Genomic DNA, 12,125 nt, shown 5'->3' on the forward strand with positions numbered 1-12,125 from the left:
TGAACTATTAATTGATATTTTACTATCCACAGCGGTCAATGTTTATATGCAGATTAGTCATCAATTGTAAATCCAGTACACCTTCCAAATTACAATCTATATAACGAATTGGTGTTCAAATTTATTTATATATATCATTATTAATTACAAAATTCTTTTTTTTTTTAATGTTAGTTGACTTTTATTTGAAAGAAAAGTGTATGTCAACTATTAAAATTTAAAGAAGTACAAGACCTATATTAATTATTTTTAAATATACACATCCCTTTGTCGAACGTTTTCCCTTGGAAAAAAATCGGAGATTGTAAATAAACAAGATTAACTGCAGAAGAATAGATCGTTTGAAATGATGCTCAATAAAGTATGATGCAATCCCGTTATCAACTTTAACAGAGACAAATTCTGACTAACACTTTGAATTCGATATTTCTAAAATGGCTAGAAAAATCTCTGTCATATAATAAATACCCAAGGAAATTAGATATTATAAAACATTAAGAGACGAAAAGAAAAAGGGACACCAATCTGATTAAGACAAATAAAAGCACGTCAAATATTAAATAATAAAAGGTTCATTTGCAAAGTATATAAAAAAACAAAGTCATGGTCAAAACCATGAAAGACAACTCAAATCAATCGTATGATAGGTAAAGATACGTGTATATACGTGGTCTTATGACAGTGAAGTTTTGGCGGGAATCTCAATAATCACGTGATATATAAAAATCATGATTTCTTTCGTTTTTCATCATCTCAGAAATACTTGATATTGATAAAATTTATCCTGAAGGGATTTTATATTTTAGGAATACTTAGATAAAATTTGAATGACGCATTTAACAAAATTAATAGGTTAGCAATAACCGGTCCCGTTACGTGCGTACGTCGAGTTAGGTACGTAGGTCATTTTATTGGAAATCTCTAATAGGGGAAAATCAATGGTGGTATTACACCTAATATGGGAAGCTGTACATGCACCTTTGACCTTGTGAGTACTCTCATGTGTTAAAATTTCTTGCTATTTAAGTGAAATATTACAAATAATGAAATATTCTGAGTGGATTGAGTCTCCAAAATACATTTTATGAGAAAATTTCCTTGAAATAGGACTTTACCATGAATATTAGTTGACAGAACAAGCCATACTTAGAGTTTTGGGGAGCTTTTTCTCCTTATTTCTTATATTCTGCTATACTAGATTTTTCTTCCTAAGAAATACTTTAATAAATATATAGTTTTAAGTAAATGAAATTATTTTTAAAGCAGTAACAACAAATTATTCACCAAAAAAGAAGTATTGTATGTCCCTCTCTGGAACGCGGCGTAAATTTAAGTTTTACGTAAGGACTTATTGAAACCTCCTTGGAGACAGCAAACTTTTATACGGATAGTTCATTCAGCTTGAATACTTCAATTAATCATTTATAATAACATTTCAATCATAAATGAGTGAAAGTTACCCAAAAATTTTTATTTATTGGCCTAAAAAGTAGAAATTTTGAGGAAATGAGAGGTATAAATGGACCAAAAGAGACCTTAAAGGTAGACAAAGAGGTCCATTAGTAGTATTTATCATCCTAAAGTCATCTTTTGTATCATATTCAACTGTTTGTAGGCAGATGAGATAAATATTTGATCATTTATTGGTCCACACTATATTCTATCATGATGCGGCTTGGTTTGGATTTTTCGAAGAAATTTTGCTCGAATCGCTGTAAATGTCGTCTTACATTATACTAGATTTTTCTCAAACTATTGAACTGATTATGACAAAACTTGACAGGAATGCTTGAAATAACCAGTATTACAAAGGAAAAAAGTCACATTCAGTTTAGTTAACAAAAAAGTCTTCTTTATGGGAAGCTGTACATGCACCTTTGACCTTGTGAGTACGCTCATGTGTTAAAATTTCTTGCTATTTAAGTGAAATATTACAAATAATGAAATATTCTGAGTGGATTGAGTCTCCAAAATACATTTTATGAGAAAATTTCCTTGAAATAGGACTTTACCATGAATATTAGTTGACAGAACAAGCCATACTTAGAGTTTTGGGGAGCTTTTTCTCCTTATCTCTTATATTCTGCTATACTAGATTTTTTTTCCTAAGAAATACTTTAATAAATATATAGTTTTAAGTAAATGAAATTATTTTTAAAGCAGTAACAACAAATTATTCACCAAAAAAGAAGTATTTTATGTCCCTCTCTGGAACGCGGCGTAAATTTAAGTTTTACGTAAGGACTTATTGAAACCTCCTTGGAGACAGCAAACTTTTATACGGATAGTTCATTCAGCTTGAATACTTCAATTAATCATTTATAATAACATTTCAATCATAAATGAGTGAAAGTTACCCCAAATTTTTTATTTATTGGCCTAAAAAGTAGAAATTTTGAGGAAATGAGAGGTATAAATGGACCAAAAGAGACCTTAAAGGAAGACAAAGAGGTCCATTAGTAGTATTTATCATCCTAAAGTCATCTTTTGTATCATATTCAACTGTTTGTAGGCAGATGAGATAAATATTTGATCATTTATTAGTCCACACTATATTCTATCATGATGCAGCTTGGTTTTTTCGAAGAAATTTTGCTGAAAATGCTGTAAATGTCGTCTTACATCATACTAGCTTTTTCTCAAACTATTGAACTGATTATGACAAAACTTGACAGGAATGCTTGAAATAACCAGTATTACAAAGGAAAAAAGTCACATTCAGTTTATTTAACAAAAAAGTATTCTTTAGGTGTAATACCACCAAATCATAATACGTCACATCCGGTTGCATACGAAAATAGGTCGAAACAAAATATTCCCTTGAATTTGACAGTTGTAGGTAATTGATCCTACATTTCATTGCAGTAAAACATTTCTGAGTCATAAACATATATCTTGGGTATTTCAAAGCACCATTATTTCTTTATTTGGGGTTTCTATAGAATATTTTGGAAACTTGAGGTTACATGGTTACTAAAGCTTGTACACAGGTTAAAAAAGGGGGAAAATTTGATTGGTTAACTTCCAGTGATGGTTATTTTCTTATATGCAATGAAATGTGATGTGAAATTTTTTCTATAGTACTGGACAGGATAAATCTTTACTCATGCCAAGTATTTCTTTATTTGAAACAAAGATAAATTCTGCACAATGTTTTGAAAAGTGCAAATTTAACAAAGACTAATAGGGGAAAATCAATGGTGGTATTACACCTAATATGGGAAGCTGTACATGCACCTTTGACCTTGTGAGTACTCTCATGTGTTAAAATTTCTTGCTATTTAAGTGAAATATTACAAATAATGAAATATTCTGAGTGGATTGAGTCTCCAAAATACATTTTATGAGAAAATTTCCTTGAAATAGGACTTTACCATGAATATAAGTTGACAGAACAAGCCATACTTAGAGTTTTGGGGAGCTTTTTCTCCTTATTTCTTATATTCTGCTATACTAGAATTTTTTTCCTAAGAAATACTTTAATAAATATATAGTTTTAAGTAAATGAAATTATTTTTAAAGCAGTAACAACAAATTATTCACCAAAAAAGAAGTATTTTATGTCCCTCTCTGGAACGCGGCGTAAATTTAAGTTTTACGTAAGGACTTATTGAAACCTATTTGGAGACAGCAAACTTTTATACGGATAGTTCATTCAGCTTCAATACTTCAATTAATCATTTATAATAACATTTCAATCATAAATGAGTGAAAGTTACCCCAATTTTTTTATTTATTGGCCTAAAAAGTAGAAATTTTGAGGAAATGAGAGGTATAAATGGACCAAAAGAGACCTTAAAGGAAGACAAAGAGGTCCATTAGTAGTATTTATCATCCTAAAGTCATCTTTTGTATCATATTCAACTGTTTGTAGGCAGATGAGATAAATATTTGATCATTTATTAGTCCACACTATATTCTATCATGATGCAGCTTGGTTTTTTCGAAGAAATTTTGCTGGAAATGCTGTAAATGTCGTCTTACATCATACTAGCTTTTTCTCAAACTATTGAACTGATTATGACAAAACTTGACAGGAATGCTTGAAATAACCAGTATTACAAAGGAAAAAAGTCACATTCAGTTTATTTAACAAAAAAGTCTTCTTTAGGTGTAATACCACCAAATCATAATACGTCACATCCGGTTGCATACGAAAATAGGTCGAAACAAAATATTCCCTTGAATTTGACAGTTGTAGGTAATTGATCCTACATTTCATTGCAGTAAAACATTTCTGAGTCATAAACATATATCTTGGGTATTTCAAAGCACCATTATTTCTTTATTTGGGGTTTCTATAGAATATTTTGGAAACTTGAGGTTACATGGTTACTAAAGCTTGTACACAGGTTAAAAAAGGGGGAAAATTTGATTGGTTAACTTCCAGTGATGGTTATTTTCTTATATGCAATGAAATGTGATGTGAAATTTTTTCTATAGTACTGGACAGGATAAATCTTTACTCATGCCAAGTATTTCTTTATTTGAAACAAAGATAAATTCTGCACAATGTTTTGAAAAGTGCAAATTTAACAAAGACTAATAGGGGAAAATCAATGGTGGTATTACACCTAATATGGGAAGCTGTACATGCACCTTTGACCTTGTGAGTACTCTCATGTGTTAAAATTTCTTGCTATTTAAGTGAAATATTACAAATAATGAAATATTCTGAGTGGATTGAGTCTCCAAAATACATTTTATGAGAAAATTTCCTTGAAATAGGACTTTACCATGAATATAAGTTGACAGAACAAGCCATACTTAGAGTTTTGGGGAGCTTTTTCTCCTTATTTCTTATATTCTGCTATACTAGAATTTTTTTCCTAAGAAATACTTTAATAAATATATAGTTTTAAGTAAATGAAATTATTTTTAAAGCAGTAACAACAAATTATTCACCAAAAAAGAAGTATTTTATGTCCCTCTCTGGAACGCGGCGTAAATTTAAGTTTTACGTAAGGACTTATTGAAACCTCTTTGGAGACAGCAAACTTTTATACGGATAGTTCATTCAGCTTGAATACTTCAATTAATCATTTATAATAACATTTCAATCATAAATGAGTGAAAGTTACGCCAAATTTTTTATTTATTGGCCTAAAAAGTAGAAATTTTGAGGAAATGAGAGGTATAAATGGACCAAAAGAGACCTTAAAGGAAGACAAAGAGGTCCATTAGTAGTATTTATCATCCTAAAGTCATCTTTTGTATCATATTCAACTGTTTGTAGGCAGATGAGATAAATATTTAATCATTTATTAGTCCACACTATATTCTATCATGATGCAGCTTGGTTTTTTCGAAGAAATTTTGCTGGAAATGCTGTAAATGTCGTCTTACATCATACTAGCTTTTTCTCAAACTATTGAACTGATTATGACAAAACTTGACAGGAATGCTTGAAATAACCAGTATTACAAAGGAAAAAAGTCACATTCAGTTTATTTAACAAAAAAGTCTTCTTTAGGTGTAATACCACCAAATCATAATACGTCACATCCGGTTGCATACGAAAATAGGTCGAAACAAAATATTCCCTTGAATTTGACAGTTGTAGGTAATTGATCCTACATTTCATTGCAGTAAAACATTTCTGAGTCATTAACATATATCTTGGGTATTTCAAAGCACCATTATTTCTTTATTTGGGGTTTCTATAGAATATTTTGGAAACTTGAGGTTACATGGTTACTAAAGCTTGTACACAGGTTAAAAAAGGGGGAAAATTTGATTGGTTAACTTCCAGTGATGGTTATTTTCTTATATGCAATGAAATGTGATGTGAAATTTTTTCTATAGTACTGGACAGGATAAATCTTTACTCATGCCAAGTATTTCTTTATTTGAAACAAAGATAAATTCTGCACAATGTTTTGAAAAGTGCAAATTTAACAAAGACTAATAGGGGAAAATCAATGGTGGTATTACACCTAATATGGGAAGCTGTACATGCACCTTTGACCTTGTGAGTACTCTCATGTGTTAAAATTTCTTGCTATTTAAGTGAAATATTACAAATAATGAAATATTCTGAGTGGATTGAGTCTCCAAAATACATTTTATGAGAAAATTTCCTTGAAATAGGACTTTACCATGAATATAAGTTGACAGAACAAGCCATACTTAGAGTTTTGGGGAGCTTTTTCTCCTTATTTCTTATATTCTGCTATACTAGAATTTTTTTCCTAAGAAATACTTTAATAAATATATAGTTTTAAGTAAATGAAATTATTTTTAAAGCAGTAACAACAAATTATTCACCAAAAAAGAAGTATTTTATGTCCCTCTCTGGAACGCGGCGTAAATTTAAGTTTTACGTAAGGACTTATTGAAACCTCTTTGGAGACAGCAAACTTTTATACGGATAGTTCATTCAGCTTGAATACTTCAATTAATCATTTATAATAACATTTCAATCATAAATGAGTGAAAGTTACGCCAAATTTTTTATTTATTGGCCTAAAAAGTAGAAATTTTGAGGAAATGAGAGGTATAAATGGACCAAAAGAGACCTTAAAGGAAGACAAAGAGGTCCATTAGTAGTATTTATCATCCTAAAATCATCTTTTGTATCATATTCAACTGTTTGTAGGCAGATGAGATAAATATTTGATCATTTATTAGTCCACACTATATTCTATCATGATGCAGCTTGGTTTTTTCGAAGAAATTTTGCTGGAAATGCTGTAAATGTCGTCTTACATCATACTAGCTTTTTCTCAAACTATTGAACTGATTATGACAAAACTTGACAGGAATGCTTGAAATAACCAGTATTACAAAGGAAAAAAGTCACATTCAGTTTATTTAACAAAAAAGTCTTCTTTAGGTGTAATACCACCAAATCATAATACGTCACATCCGGTTGCATACGAAAATAGGTCGAAACAAAATATTCCCTTGAATTTGACAGTTGTAGGTAATTGATCCTACATTTCATTGCAGTAAAACATTTCTGAGTCATAAACATATATCTTGGGTATTTCAAAGCACCATTATTTCTTTATTTGGGGTTTCTATAGAATATTTTGGAAACTTGAGGTTACATGGTTACTAAAGCTTGTACACAGGTTAAAAAAGGGGGAAAATTTGATTGGTTAACTTCCAGTGATGGTTATTTTCTTATATGCAATGAAATGTGATGTGAAATTTTTTCTATAGTACTGGACAGGATAAATCTTTACTCATGCCAAGTATTTCTTTATTTGAAACAAAGATAAATTCTGCACATTTTTTTGAAAAGTGCAAATTTAACAAAGACTAATAGGGGAAAATCAATGGTGGTATTACACCTAATATGGGAAGCTGTACATGCACCTTTGACCTTGTGAGTACTCTCATGTGTTAAAATTTCTTGCTATTTAAGTGAAATATTACAAATAATGAAATATTCTGAGTGGATTGAGTCTCCAAAATACATTTTATGAGAAAATTTCCTTGAAATAGGACTTTACCATGAATATTAGTTGACAGATCAAGCCATACTTAGAGTTTTGGGGAGCTTTTTCTCCTTATTTCTTATATTCTGCTATACTAGATTTTTCTTCCTAAGAAATACTTTAATAAATATATAGTTTTAAGTAAATGAAATTATTTTTAAAGCAGTAACAACAAATTATTCACCAGAAAAGAAGTATTGTATGTCCCTCTCTGGAACGCGGCGTAAATTTAAGTTTTACGTAAGGACTTATTGAAACCTCCTTGGAGACAGCAAACTTTTATACGGATAGTTCATTCAGCTTGAATACTTCAATTAATCATTTATAATAACATTTCAATCATAAATGAGTGAAAGTTACCCCAAAATTTTTATTTATTGGCCTAAAAAGTAGAAATTTTGAGGAAATGAGAGGTATAAATGGACCAAAAGAGACCTTAAAGGAAGACAAAGAGGTCCATTAGTAGTATTTATCATCCTAAAGTCATCTTTTGTATCATATTCAACTGTTTGTAGGCAGATGAGATAAATATTTGATCATTTATTGGTCCACACTATATTCTATCATGATGCGGCTTGGTTTTTTCGAAGAAATTTTGCTCGAATCGCTGTAAATGTCGTCTTACATCATACTAGATTTTTCTCAAACTATTGAACTGATTATGACAAAACTTGACAGGAATGCTTGAAATAACCAGTATTACAAAGGAAAAAAGTCACATTCAGTTTATTTAACAAAAAAGTCTTCTTTAGGTGTAATACCACCAAATCATAATACGTCACATCCGGTTGCATACGAAAATAGGTCGAAACAAAATATTCCCTTGAATTTGACAGTTGTAGGTAATTGATCCTACATTTCATTGCAGTAAAACATTTCTGAGTCATAAACATATATCTTGGGTATTTCAAAGCACCATTATTTCTTTATTTGGGGTTTCTATAGAATATTTTGGAAACTTGAGGTTACATGGTTACTAAAGCTTGTACACAGGTTAAAAAAGGGGGAAAATTTGATTGGTTAACTTCCAGTGATGGTTATTTTCTTATATGCAATGAAATGTGATGTGAAATTTTTTCTATAGTACTGGACAGGATAAATCTTTACTCATGCCAAGTATTTCTTTATTTGAAACAAAGATAAATTCTGCACAATGTTTTGAAAAGTGCAAATTTAACAAAGACTAATAGGGGAAAATCAATGGTGGTATTACACCTAATATGGGAAGCTGTACATGCACCTTTGACCTTGTGAGTACTCTCATGTGTTAAAATTTCTTGCTATTTAATTGAAATATTACAAATAATGAAATATTCTGAGTGGATTGAGTCTCCAAAATACATTTTATGAGAAAATTTCCTTGAAATAGGACTTTACCATGAATATAAGTTGACAGAACAAGCCATACTTAGAGTTTTGGGGAGCTTTTTCTCCTTATTTCTTATATTCTGCTATACTAGAATTTTTTTCCTAAGAAATACTTTAATAAATATATAGTTTTAAGTAAATGAAATTATTTTTAAAGCAGTAACAACAAATTATTCACCAAAAAAGAAGTATTTTATGTCCCTCTCTGGAACGCGGCGTAAATTTAAGTTTTACGTAAGGACTTATTGAAACCTCTTTGGAGACAGCAAACTTTTATACGGATAGTTCATTCAGCTTGAATACTTCAATTAATCATTTATAATAACATTTCAATCATAAATGAGTGAAAGTTACGCCAAATTTTTTATTTATTGGCCTAAAAAGTAGAAATTTTGAGGAAATGAGAGGTATAAATGGACCAAAAGAGACCTTAAAGGAAGACAAAGAGGTCCATTAGTAGTATTTATCATCCTAAAGTCATCTTTTGTATCATATTCAACTGTTTGTAGGCAGATGAGATAAATATTTGATCATTTATTAGTCCACACTATATTCTATCATGATGCAGCTTGGTTTTTTCGAAGAAATTTTGCTGGAAATGCTGTAAATGTCGTCTTACATCATACTAGCTTTTTCTCAAACTATTGAACTGATTATGACAAAACTTGACAGGAATGCTTGAAATAACCAGTATTACAAAGGAAAAAAGTCACATTCAGTTTATTTAACAAAAAAGTCTTCTTTAGGTGTAATACCACCAAATCATAATACGTCACATCCGGTTGCATACGAAAATAGGTCGAAACAAAATATTCCCTTGAATTTGACAGTTGTAGGTAATTGATCCTACATTTCATTGCAGTAAAACATTTCTGAGTCATAAACATATATCTTGGGTATTTCAAAGCACCATTATTTCTTTATTTGGGGTTTCTATAGAATATTTTGGAAACTTGAGGTTACATGGTTACTAAAGCTTGTACACAGGTTAAAAAAGGGGGAAAATTTGATTGGTTAACTTCCAGTGATGGTTATTTTCTTATATGCAATGAAATGTGATGTGAAATTTTTTCTATAGTACTGGACAGGATAAATCTTTACTCATGCCAAGTATTTCTTTATTTGAAACAAAGATAAATTCTGCACATTTTTTTGAAAAGTGCAAATTTAACAAAGACTAATAGGGGAAAATCAATGGTGGTATTACACCTAATATGGGAAGCTGTACATGCACCTTTGACCTTGTGAGTACTCTCATGTGTTAAAATTTCTTGCTATTTAAGTGAAATATTACAAATAATGAAATATTCTGAGTGGATTGAGTCTCCAAAATACATTTTATGAGAAAATTTCCTTGAAATAGGACTTTACCATGAATATTAGTTGACAGATCAAGCCATACTTAGAGTTTTGGGGAGCTTTTTCTCCTTATTTCTTATATTCTGCTATACTAGATTTTTCTTCCTAAGAAATACTTTAATAAATATATAGTTTTAAGTAAATGAAATTATTTTTAAAGCAGTAACAACAAATTATTCACCAGAAAAGAAGTATTGTATGTCCCTCTCTGGAACGCGGCGTAAATTTAAGTTTTACGTAAGGACTTATTGAAACCTCCTTGGAGACAGCAAACTTTTATACGGATAGTTCATTCAGCTTGAATACTTCAATTAATCATTTATAATAACATTTCAATCATAAATGAGTGAAAGTTACCCCAAAATTTTTATTTATTGGCCTAAAAAGTAGAAATTTTGAGGAAATGAGAGGTATAAATGGACCAAAAGAGACCTTAAAGGAAGACAAAGAGGTCCATTAGTAGTATTTATCATCCTAAAGTCATCTTTTGTATCATATTCAACTGTTTGTAGGCAGATGAGATAAATATTTGATCATTTATTGGTCCACACTATATTCTATCATGATGCGGCTTGGTTTTTTCGAAGAAATTTTGCTCGAATCGCTGTAAATGTCGTCTTACATCATACTAGATTTTTCTCAAACTATTGAACTGATTATGACAAAACTTGACAGGAATGCTTGAAATAACCAGTATTACAAAGGAAAAAAGTCACATTCAGTTTATTTAACAAAAAAGTCTTCTTTAGGTGTAATACCACCAAATCATAATACGTCACATCCGGTTGCATACGAATATAGGTCGAAACAAAATATTCCCTTGAATTTGACAGTTGTAGGTAATTGATCCTACATTTCATTGCAGTAAAACATTTCTGAGTCATAAACATATATCTTGGGTATTTCAAAGCACCATTATTTCTTTATTTGGGGTTTCTATAGAATATTTTGGAAACTTGAGGTTACATGGTTACTAAAGCTTGTACACAGGTTAAAAAAGGGGGAAAATTTGATTGGTTAACTTCCAGTGATGGTTATTTTCTTATATGCAATGAAATGTTATGTGAAATTTTTTCTATAGTACTGGACAGGATAAATCTTTACTCATGCCAAGTATTTCTTTATTTGAAACAAAGATAAATTCTGCACAATTTTTTGAAAAGTGCAAATTTAACAAAGACTAATAGGGGAAAATCAATGGTGGTATTACACCTAATATGGGAAGCTGTACATGCACCTTTGACCTTGTGAGTACTCTCATGTGTTAAAATTTCTTGCTATTTAAGTGAAATATTACAAATAATGAAATATTCTGAGTGGATTGAGTCTCCAAAATACATTTTATGAGAAAATTTCCTTGAAATAGGACTTTACCATGAATATAAGTTGACAGAACAAGCCATACTTAGAGTTTTGGGGAGCTTTTTCTCCTTATTTCTTATATTCTGCTATACTAGAATTTTTTTCCTAAGAAATACTTTAATAAATATATAGTTTTAAGTAAATGAAATTATTTTTAAAGCAGTAACAACAAATTATTCACCAAAAAAGAAGTATTTTATGTCCCTCTCTGGAACGCGGCGTAAATTTAAGTTTTACGTAAGGACTTATTGAAACCTCCTTGGAGACAGCAAACTTTTATACGGATAGTTCATTCAGCTTGAATACTTCAATTAATCATTTATAATAACATTTCAATCATAAATGAGTGAAAGTTACCCCAAAATTTTTATTTATTGGCCTAAAAAGTAGAAATTTTGAGGAAATGAGAGGTATAAATGGACCAAAAGAGACCTTATAAGGAAGACAAAGAGGTCCATTAGTAGTATTTATCATCCTAAAGTCATCTTTTGTATCATATTCAACTGTTTGTAGGCAGATGAGATAAATATTTGATCATTTATTGGTCCACACTATATTCTATCATGATGCGGCTTGGTTTGGATTTTTCGA

The sequence above is a fragment of the Mytilus californianus genome, unplaced genomic scaffold, assembly GCF_021869535.1.
Source record: "Mytilus californianus isolate M0D057914Y unplaced genomic scaffold, xbMytCali1.0.p SCAF_5, whole genome shotgun sequence".
In the NCBI taxonomy this organism is placed as follows: domain Eukaryota; kingdom Metazoa; phylum Mollusca; class Bivalvia; order Mytilida; family Mytilidae; genus Mytilus; species Mytilus californianus.